Here is a 10844-nt window from a genome sequence, read left to right as displayed (position 1 = left end):
TGCTTTAGTTAGAATTCTGTGTATCCATATGAAATAGACTCAAGCTTATTTCTTATGACTAATATGACTCCCCAACCCCTGCTCCCCTATCTGTGTGGTTGTTTGTTCTCAACATGCTATATGCCACCTAGTGTTAACTAATGAACTAAGCTAAATCTGGGCAGTGGGAATCTTTGCTTTGAAACTTTGTGACCATGTTTTCTACTTGCTGTTTGATTGCAGAAACCTTTGCTTCAGAGTGCTGCAATGACTCTGTTTACTTCTAAACTATTTTCTTAAAACTATTTCTATTTTCCAATACTACTCCTATTCTTATAATACCTAGGGTCTTGCTCCTCTAGTGTAAGCATTGCTTAGGAGTCCCCGAGGCTCCTCTGAACTTTGACACACTGGAGTTGGCTTTCCAAACTTGCTCACAAAGGGTTACTTTGAAAGTTTTCCTGGTGTGAGCATTGCCCGGGGTCCCTGAGGCCCTTGGGAACTTTGACACATCAGGATCCTGTTGGGTGAACTATGATATTATGGCATTTGTGGACTGGTTGAAGGCCTGGCCTGCCATGAGTAATTTTTGGGCCTATATTCAGGCTCCCTATAGTTGTAGTAATTCCCCTTCTTTAATTCATTATTACTGTTGGTTTGTAATAATATTTTTTTGTAAATAGATATTTTGGAAATTAGTAAAAAGGAGGGACTTTTATATATCTTTGTTGGAATCGGGTAGAAACCATGCTCATAGGACTGTTATGATTGTCTACATGCAGTAGAAACCATGCTTATAAGACTGTTATGATGCATTAGAAACCATGCTCATAGGACTGTTATGATTATTTGTGTGAGTTAGAATATATGCCTATCAGATTGTTATGTGCATTAGAAAACCTATTTATAGGATCACTACACTATCTATTCTAAATTGCCATTCTGCATTAACTTGCATTAAAAATCTAGTTCTTATGTCATTTATCAATTACGTCTTAATGATCACGTTCAACAACTTCTCCATGTGCATTAGAGATCATGTTTCTAGGATTTTTACTGCATTTGCTTAAAACCATGCCTATAGTTTGAACGCATAAAAAAATCAATTATCACTTAGCCTATAAGGAATATGCTTAAAAACAACCTCAATACCCAGACATCATACTCTTAGAGATGAAATTGTGAAACCAATTCTATAATGCCCGTGATCATTCTTCAGCATCTAGACATCATATATGTTCAAATAAAAATCAGTCTGTCAATTATTGATTCAAAATTATGGTCTTTCATTAATGTCTAGATGACATGTTACTGCTAATCCATGCCTAGGCAAGCCTACCGGTAATCAAGGTTTAATAAAATGTGAAACTGCTTTGCTTATTGTGACTGCCCAGATTTAACAGGTTCTAAAATTCAGTAGGCAAACTGAATAGGTCTTCAACACTTTTGCCTTTAACTCAACATTGCATATTCTCTGCTGTCATGCTCACCTAGATATCCTGTTCTAGGGCTTTTTCTCAAATATATGAAATCTATTGTTTGAGACGTGCACTTATTTGCTCTATTTGTGGAGGTAAAATGTGAGCCTTTAATTGTTCTATCTTTGGTCCAGTCTTATATGTTTTGTATGTCGCCTAGAGTTTCTCCTTTTAATTACTGTAGGAGAGTCTAGATCTACCCTAACTAGAAGTGCCAAATACCTCCAAACTACATAAGTAAATGGACGGGTAGTGCACGCATAAGATACATCTTAAGGTTGCTAGAATGCTTTAGGCCATGACCAAAGGGGAGGGTAATTGGGTAGTAGAGGATATGATGACCTGTGCGCTAATGCCATGTGTAACCCCTCTATTTGAGGAAGGCTTATCGGGTATTGTACAAATGTGATCCTATAGGCTAACAAACCTAGGACTTCCCTTCCTTTATTTACATATGTGTGCTTAGACTGGCTATCTGTTAAATGACTAATTCACATAATTAAGTTCGGCCGGGACACACCATTGTGGACCTCGAGGGGTGCCTAACATCTTCCCCTCAAGGTTATTTGAAGCCCTTACCCTAATCTCTGGTAATGCAAATTAGTTATATGAGTCAATTGCTCTAGGTGCCCTAACGCACCTTAATCCGTTAGGTGATGACTCTTCAAGTACCCAATTCCCAAAAGGAAACGAGTTGTTTCCAATGAATGTCGAAACCCGGACTCCGTGAGAAAAAAAGGGGCGCGACAGCATGCGACTCTGCTGGGGATATTTTAGGCTCTTACCATAACGAACTTATTTTGGTGAATTAGTCTTAAGCATGATTTATCCCATGCACCCTCCCCCTTATTTGGATTTAACTATTTATTTTCAAGCATTTATGATTTCTTTTACTTCCTGAAACTGACTTGTCTCTTTGTTTTCTTTTTTTGTAACTTCCTTTTAATTATTTAAATACCGTATTTATCGTTTTTAAAACGTGCAAATAACTTGACAAATTCCTATTTATTGTTTCATAAATCATGCTCAACATCATATTCCACTCGTGTGTAATCAATACTATAGTAACGCTTGATGAGTGTTTGCGCTCTTCCTATGTATCACCCTTTAAATTCGGAAAGGTGTATTTGTGGTAAAACTAGTCGATCAGCGGTGCGTTTGACGGTTCCCTACTATTCCCCCTCAAGTTGTCCGCTTGAGGGTCCTAGTCTGGACCTCTATAGCAGCCTTACTTTGATCAATTGTGCATGCATCTTGGTCAAACCTAGCTAAGTTAATATGTTGTCCACATATTAACCCTTTAAGACAAGCCTCACCCAAAAGTCCATCAGGTTTTCCATAATCCCAACGGATGCAACCATGATTGTGTGCATTAATTTTAGAGAAATAATTGCCAATATGCTAATCATTGTTTCATAAATAGATAAACCTGAAGGGGGAAAGGGCCTAACTATCTTTTGTTTTGCAGAAAATGAGGCACGAAGTCCCCAGATTCGGTATGGTCGGTAACATACCTTTACTTTTGCTGGATTGGGGGAGGGATCTTCCCTCAAGTGACCAAAATCATGTGAAACGAGTCTTAGGAAATTTGCCTTCTCTGTTGGATTTTCAGCCAAACAAAATGTTGATCGAGGCTACCACTATGTTTTGGGACAAGGAAAGGGTCGTGTTCCGCTTTGGTGACATAGAAATGACTCCTCTTCTAAAAGAAATAAGGGGATTTGCTGGGTTGCCTTGGGATAACCCTGGTCTATTAGCGCCTGAAAATCGCACCACTAGAGGATTCCTTAAGATGATGGGGCTGAAGAAAAATGATGACTTGGAGTGCCTGAAAAACTCATACAGACCTTTCGACTTCCTCTATGAATGATACGGTCACAGTAGCTCTTACCGTATTTTTGATGATGATTTCTCAATCACCTCCTTGGGCTAGGTTCATCGTAGGTTCTTCGTGTTCATTATATGTTTCTTGGGCATACTGGTAATCCCGATCCAAAGGGATAGAATCCATACCAGGCTGGCCATGGTGGCCAAAACTTTGATGGACGAGAGCGAGGGGCAGATGTATACCATTGTCCCTATGATCATGCAGACATGTACCGAGCCTTGGACCGCTGTCAGAAGGGGCACAAATTCTTTGAGAGTTGGAATTTGCTGCTGCAGGTTTAGTTGTTAGAGCATCTCTAAAAGGGTCAATATCGTCAGGAGTTTCCATGAAGGCCGTGGAATGCCCACATAGCCTTCCATCATCCCAAAAGAATAACTTATATTCTGGACATATTTGCTCAACCTAAGGATGCTGTAGGATGGATGCAGTTTTTCAACAAGTTAACTGAGGACCAAGTTCAGTGGATGTTCGAGTGGTTCCCCACCAACGAGTTCATCATCAGATCCAGGGATGTTCCACACTTAGTGTTGATTGGGTTAAGGGGCATATACCCTTATGCTCCCCTCAAGGTTATGAGACAGGCAGGCAGGAGATAGGTCATACCACGAGTCGCTAAAATGAGTCACTTCATAACTGATTTTCAGGTGACGCTATCCTATATAAGAATAAAGCACAACATATGTGGACTTTGAAGATTATTGTGGAAAAGGATACCATCGAGCCAGAATGATATCATGCGGGTCACTCATACTTTTACCCTTCATGGTTGGATGATAACATAGCAGGGATCTTCAAACCATGGGTTGGTCCAGGAAACAAGGTCATAGACGAAGTTGAGGAAGCAGAGGTGAAGTATAACAAGCTGCGCAAAAGAGTTCGTGAGTCTGAAGCTGAGCATATGGAGCAACATAAGGCCGACATGGAAATGATCAATGAGTGGAAAGAGAGAGCTGTTAAATCCAGCAAAAGGTTGGAATATCTGGAGTAAAACTTGATGGGATTGGAAGGGAAAATGAGAAAGAGAGTCACCAATTGCCAGAACGCTGAAGGAAACGAAGGAGGAAATTTGGCAAGGGCATTCTTAGTGCTAAACCTGTGCGAACTGGGGGAATTGATCGACAATAGCATCCGGTCTAGAGAGGGTCCTTCTGGGACCAAGTAGATTAGTTTTACTTACTTTTATTTTAAATGTAATAAGGCCAAGTGCCATTAGTAACATTATCTTATTTAGTGTCGTTTGGGTTGTCTATTTGTAACATTAATGAAATGAGGCAATTATTGGCACTGAATTTCTCCAAATCTATTTGTCACTAGGCCTACCTCGGGCACAACGAGGCTTCCAAATTAGGACACTAATTTACATTCTCGCAATATGTGTTTTAATACTGCAAACATTTCAGAACACTTATTGACTTGTTTACCTTTTGTTTTTCTTTGTTCTTTATTCCCATCCCCTAAGGTTGGTTCACACATACTAGCATCATCAACATATCACACCAGATCTAGAGGCTCTCCTCCTCCTCCTCCTCCTACAAGTAATATAAAGAGTAGATGGAAAGCTAAAATGGATAACTTAAATGGTATTCGAAAGGAAAATGCGGAGAACGCGGAAATTTCAGACGGTCGGAGTACTCCGGCATCAAATGATTTGGTTTTACGGTTGGAACAAAAGATACTAGAGTTACAGGGAGAACTTGAGCAGGTACGCAACTTAGCAAACCTATCCCTCACCTTGAACGTCCCTAATATCAACCAACAAAACACCAAAAACCCAAAACCTCCCCAAAATACACCAACCCAGCATCCACAAAACCCTCCCACACCGCATCAACATGCAACTCCACCTCAAAATCCCAATCCCTTACCGATACCAACCCCACCACAACACCATCATCAAACAATCCGATACCCGCCAACCGCTACCTATCACACTCCTCAGAATGCACCACAACCCATTCCCGATCCTCAAAACTCAACTAATGACCACCGCTACACCCAGGTCCCAGGCACTCACCAAAACAAACTTATATATGTGGAAACCGTACCTCACCCTACTCAATAAATCTCCTATACATTAGAATCTGCTGAGAAGGACCTGCTCATCAAGAACTTGGCTGAAGAACTCAAGAAATTGACAAGTCGAGTTCAGGGTATCGAAGGAGGCTAAGGGATAGAAGGTTTGAATTCTGAGGACATATGCATACAACCGGACGTGGAACTACCAGAGGGTTACTAACCTCCCAAGTTTGAGATATTTGACTGAACAAGTGATCCTACGGTTCATTTGAGAACTTACTGTGACAGACTCGTGGGGGTCGGAAATGATGAAAGGATCTGAATGAAGCTATTCATGAAAAGTCTTACTGGAGATGCCCTATCCTGGTACGTAAGCCAGAATCCTAATAAGGGGGCCAATTGGGTGAGTATGTCATCAGAATTTATGGACCAGTTCAAGTTCATCACGGAGAATGTACCGGATGTCTTCTACATCCAGAATTTAAAGAAGAAGCCAACTGAGACCTTCTGTGAGTATGCTAACTGGTGGAGGTCAAAAGCAGCCAAGGTCAGACCAGCACTAGAAGAAGAACAAATGAACAAGTTCTTTGTGAGATCACATGACCCACAGTATTATGAAAGGTTAATGGTCATTGAGAATCACAAATTCTCCGATATCATCAAACTCAGAGAAGGGATTGAAGAAGGTATGAAAAGCGGAATGGTGACAAATTCCGAGGCATTACAGGCCACGAACAAAGCATTGCAATTAGGTGGCATATCAAAGAAGAGAGACGTGGGGGCAGTAATGGTGGCTCAAGGCCCAAAATCTCCACTCATAGACAAACACCTCCACCTACATACCAAACACCTCCACCCACGTACCAAATACCTCCACCCACATACCAACCCTCATCTCCCAGATATTCCTAACGAGCCACTGCCTATCACATATATAATTCCCAACCATCTCATTTTCAGTCACCTCCAACTCGCCAAAACTACCTAAGACCCCGACCTAACTTTGATTGCAAACCACCTAGATAATACATCGCTATTACTGAATCCATCGACCAACTGTATGAAAGGTTGAAGGCCACTGGTCACGTCACTCTTATTCCCGCTGTAGAAGTGGAGAACTCATCTCAATGGGTCAACCCAAACAAAATATGTGCATATCATTCTGGTATGAAGGGGCACACCATTGACAAGTGTCGGACATTGAAAGATAAAATCCAGACATTGATTGACAACAAGATCATACAGGCAAAAGAAACTACACCCAATATCCGCAACAATCCTCTCCCAGATCATAGGGGCGGTGTGATACATGTGATAGAGATAAATGAAGAATGGGATCCTGAGGGGTCAATTGGGCTTATTTGAGAAGGCGATGGCTTTAAACCTGCAATCACACTCACTCCTATTGTAGAACATACACAGTCGCCAGTCGAGGTTGAGGTAGCCACATCGGTTCCATTAGAGATAGAGGTAGCTTCACTTGAAGCCACACCTATTCCATTTGAGGTAAAAATGGCCACACCTTTCATAGTGACGTATCAACCATACCTTCTTTTGATTCAAAAACAATACCCTGGGATTACGTTGCCGAAGCTAGGCGAAAGGGAAAGGCAAAGTTGGAAGAATCTGATGCTGCACAAGGAATGACCAGGATCGAAAGGGTCTATATACCTGAACACTTTGGGAGGATCAAGTAAGAAGGCCACTACCAAGCAACCTATTATTGAAACAAGGCCGGATGATCTTTAGAGGAAAGTACAGGCAAGGGAATAATCCGTCATTGATCATTTGAACACTTAGATATCCATCCTATCGCTATTACAAAATTTAGAGGCGCACAAGAATGCTTTGATGAAGGTGTTAAATGAAGCTTACGTATCCAATAATATCACCTGCGGAGAAATGGCCAACATGGTAGGGCAGGTGCTGGAAAGTCATAAGATCACCTTTCATGAGGATGAATTACCACCTGAAGGGTTGAATCATAACCGAGCATTGAATATCACAGTACAGTTTGAAGACAAATTCATTGCCAGAGTCCTGATCAATGGAGGTTCAAGCCTCAACATTTTGCCGTTGGATACTCTGAAAAGATTGGGCAAAGGTTTCCATGAAATACAGGCAGGAAGTATGAACGTGAAAGCCTTTGATGGGTCTCAAAGGGCCACGATTGGGGGAATTAATCTTTGTCTACAGATGGGGCCAACTTGGTTCGATGTTGAATTCCAAGTTCTTGACATATCAGCTACATACAATCTTCTGTTGGGACGACCTTAGATACATGCCGCTGGAGCTGTGGCTTCCACACTACACCAGGTCGTGAAGTTCGAATGGAACTACTAGGAGGTGATCATCTACGGAGATGGGAGTAACCCCATTTACACCAGTCAAACCATCCCGGTTATAGAGAATAAAAAAAAGCTAGGAGGGGAAACCTATCACCACATCGAACATGTCAATGCCATTGAGAAAGACAAATGGTGGAGTAACAAAATAGAAAGCATACTAGCATGGTCTGGTACGAACTCGACAAAGGGCTTGGGAAGAATCTCTAGGGCATTACTAAACCTATACAGCTAAAACGTCATGGTACTACCTTCGGGCTCAGATACCAGTATACATGACAAGAGTATGATGATTATGATGATTGGTCGCCTCCATGGTGTGGACCTTATTACCCTCTCGAGCAACCAGTGCCACATCTGGGTCAAACTTTTACCAGGCTGACACAATATGGGGAACTGTAGAGGAAGAAGCTTTAGCTGGGATGAGGAATTTGTTCCTAGAGGATGAGAATATGGATTGCGGTACAATAATTAAGGAGGAGGAGGAAGAAGGCCTCACCATTCAGACCGAGGAGAAAGGAGCTGTCTTTAGGAATTGTATTGCCACACCATCCCTGGCCCGCCGAGTTCTTGGGTAGCTTGGCAATTAGCCTGATTGTTTCTATAGTCATGCTAGGCATTTAAGATATTTTCAGTAATTATGTTTTAAAGACTCACTTATTTCAAAATAATAGCTCAATTCATCGATCCACACTTGTTTTGGATGTTTTCAATTTCTAATCAATGCATTGCTATTTATTATTCATTATTATCTTTCACACTTTTCTTTATACAACTTTATTATTACTTTTCCGGATGAACTCATGACTATGACATGTAATGAGACAACACAATATAAGGATAATGACTCGGAGGAAGAAGATGAAATACCTGAGGAAATTGCCCCAGAGGTGGAGATCTTTGAGAATAAGCCTAAGTCCAACCTAGACTAAATCGAAGTAGTAATTTTGGGAGACACTGAAGCCGTCATGGAAACTCGGATAAGCATTCACTTATCACCAATAGAGAGGGAGGAGTATATTCATTTCTTGAGGGAATATGAGGATATCTTCGCATGGTCATATGATGACATGACCGGTCTAAGCACATGCATAGTGGCTCAAAAGTTACCTACCAATCCAATATGTCCGCCGGTGAAGCAGAAACTCAGAAAGTTCAAACCAGATATGAGCCTGAAAATCAAGAAGGAAGTTACTAAGCAGATCAAAGCCAAAGTCCTCAGGGTAGTTGAGTACCCAACCTGACTAGCCAACATTGTACCTGTTCCAAAGAAAGATGGGAAAGTCAGAGTATGTGTTGACTATCAAGACTTAAATAGAGCAAGTCCCAAGGACGACTTTCCACTACCAAATATACATATCCTAATCGAAAATTATGCCAAGCATGAGCTCCAATCCTTTGTAGATTGCTTCGCGGGTTATCACCAGATCTGGATGGATGAAGAAGATGCATAGAAAATAGCTTTCATTATACCATGGGGGTGTACTGCTATAAGATGAAGCCATTTGGTCTAAAGAACGCTGGGGCTACTTACATGAGAGCCATGACAACCATCTTCCATGATATGATACGCAAAGAAATAGAAGTTTATGTTGACGATGTCATTATCAAATCCAAGAGGGCCACAAATCATATAGTAGACTTGAGAAAGTTCTTTGACAGGCTAAGGAGGTACAACCTAAAACTGAACCCCGCAAAATGTGCATTCAGGGTTCCCACAGGAAAGCTGTTGGGATTCATCGTCAACCGCTGAGGGATCGAGTTGGACCCGTCCAAAGTTAAGGCTATTCAAGAGTTACCACCACCAAAGAGAAAGAAGGACACGATGAGCTTCCTAGGATGTCTCAACTATATCAATCGCTCATAGCATAGTCCACAGTTATATGTGAACCCATCTTCAAGATATTGAGGAAAGATGTTGAAACGAGTTGGACCGAAGATTGTCAAAAGGCTTTTGATAGAATCAAGGAATACCTATCCACACCACCAGTCCTAGTCCTGCCAAAATATGGGAGACCTTTGCTACACTATCTATCTGTATTAGATGGAGCTTTCGAATGTGTTTTGGGACAACATGACGAGACAAGGAGAAAAGAGCAAGCCATTTACTATTTGAGTAAGAAATTCACACCTTACGAAGCACGATACTTTCTATTAGAACACACTTGCTATGATTTGAACTGGACGACTCATAAATTGAGGCATTACTTCTGTGCCTATACCACGTACCTCATATCCAGGATGGATCCTCTGAAGTACATATTTTAGAAGCCCATGCCGATCGGAAAATTAGCCAAGTGGTAGATACTATTAAATGAGTTCGACATCGTCTATGTAACTCAGAAGGCGGTCAAAGGACAAGCATTAGCAGACCACCTTGCTGAAAATCCTATGGGAGGAGAATATGAACCCTTAAAAATGTATTTTCCTGATGAAGAAGTATCGTTCGTAGGAGAGGACATTACTGAGGCTTACGACGGTTGGAGGATGTTCTTTGATGGAGCTACAAACTTCAAAGGAGTGGGCATTGGAGCGGTTTTGGTGTCAGAGACAGGTCAACACTACCTTGTATCCGTAAAACTCAGGTTTCCATGCACCAACAACATGGCAAAATATGAGGCTTGCATTATGGGCTCAATCTGGCCATCAATATGAATATATAAGAACTGTTGGTAATCAGTGATTCGGATCTTCTAGTACATCAGGTTTAAGGAGAATGGGCTACAAAGAATACCAAAATACTACCATACTTGCATCACGTACATGAATTGATGAAAAGATTCACAAATATAGAGTTCAAATATGTGCCATAATTCAAAACGAGTTTGCAGACGCACTGGACACTTTGTTATCAATGATACAACAACCAAACAAGAATTTCATTGACCCTGTCCCGGTAAGGATCCATAATCAACCGGGTTACTATTCTCATGTTGAAGAAGAAACGAATGGAAAGCCTTGGTTCCACGACATCAAGGAATATTTGGCGAAAGGAGAATACCTAGGACAGGAAAACCACACTCAGAAACGCACACTGCGGAGGCTATCCAATCACTTCTTCCAAAGCGGAGGGACCCTGTAAGAAGAACCCCTGATCTAGGGTTTTTAAGGTTTGTTGATACAAAGGAAGCTTCCAAA

The sequence above is a fragment of the Nicotiana tabacum genome, chromosome 5, assembly GCF_000715075.1.
Source record: "Nicotiana tabacum cultivar K326 chromosome 5, ASM71507v2, whole genome shotgun sequence".
NCBI lineage: Eukaryota > Viridiplantae > Streptophyta > Magnoliopsida > Solanales > Solanaceae > Nicotiana > Nicotiana tabacum.
Note: the sequence above shows the minus strand (reverse complement) of the source record.